Genomic DNA, 942 nt, shown 5'->3' on the forward strand with positions numbered 1-942 from the left:
GATGGATGGATGGATGGATGGATGGATGGATGGATGGATGGACTGAACTTATAGAGCACTTTATCAAGTCCCTGTTGACCCCAAAGCACTTTACAGACATTCACCCATTCACACACCGATGATGGTAAGCTACAATGTAGCCACAGCTGCTCTGGGGCACACTGACAGAGGGTGGGCTGCCGGACCCTCTGACCACCATCAGTAGGCAAGGTGGGTGAGTTGTCTTGCCCAAGGACACAACAACTGAAACAGCTGGACTTAGATTTCATTAAACTTTCACAATTAAGTGTTTTTGTGAAATAGATACAATGGATTAAACTGGACAATGGTGAACTGTTTGGGATGTTTCTGTCTAACTTGTAAACAAGGATTTCATTGAACCAATATTAGTACTTATTAATGGGCATGGTATTTAAAGTCTTTAAACATTCATGGAGCCTTTTTATGGCTTGTATTAGCTGCTGGCTCACAGTGAAAAAATATTAAAAAGAGCTAAAAATCAAAGATCATGATGTAAGAACTCAAAACTCATTGAAGCTTCTATTTTTTATTTTTGTTTGAATCCATGAAGATTTTTAAAAAAATCCACAAAAATCCAAAAGTCTAACCATGTTTGCCACACAAACTGTGAGCCTTGAAAAATGGGCAGAATGTTTTTTGTTTCATAAAGAGTTTCCTGATTCACCAACATTAAACGTATCACCTAAGGCAGGGAGACTGCAGATTATTCAGCCATGAAGTCAAACTCGAAGTGAACTCAGGAAAAATGTTAACCTGTGGTCACTTCGGTGTAGCTCCTTTCTTATAAAGAATCTACCTTCTCAGGTTACCACAACTCTTAGATTCCTTTTCTTTTTAACAGGACTGTAAATCAGGTATTTCCAGTTAACCAGTAAACAATGAAACCGATATTATCAGGTCACTGAAAAGGATGAAACTGGC

The sequence above is a fragment of the Austrofundulus limnaeus genome, unplaced genomic scaffold, assembly GCF_001266775.1.
Source record: "Austrofundulus limnaeus strain Quisiro unplaced genomic scaffold, Austrofundulus_limnaeus-1.0 Scaffold2313, whole genome shotgun sequence".
Lineage (NCBI taxonomy): Eukaryota > Metazoa > Chordata > Actinopteri > Cyprinodontiformes > Rivulidae > Austrofundulus > Austrofundulus limnaeus.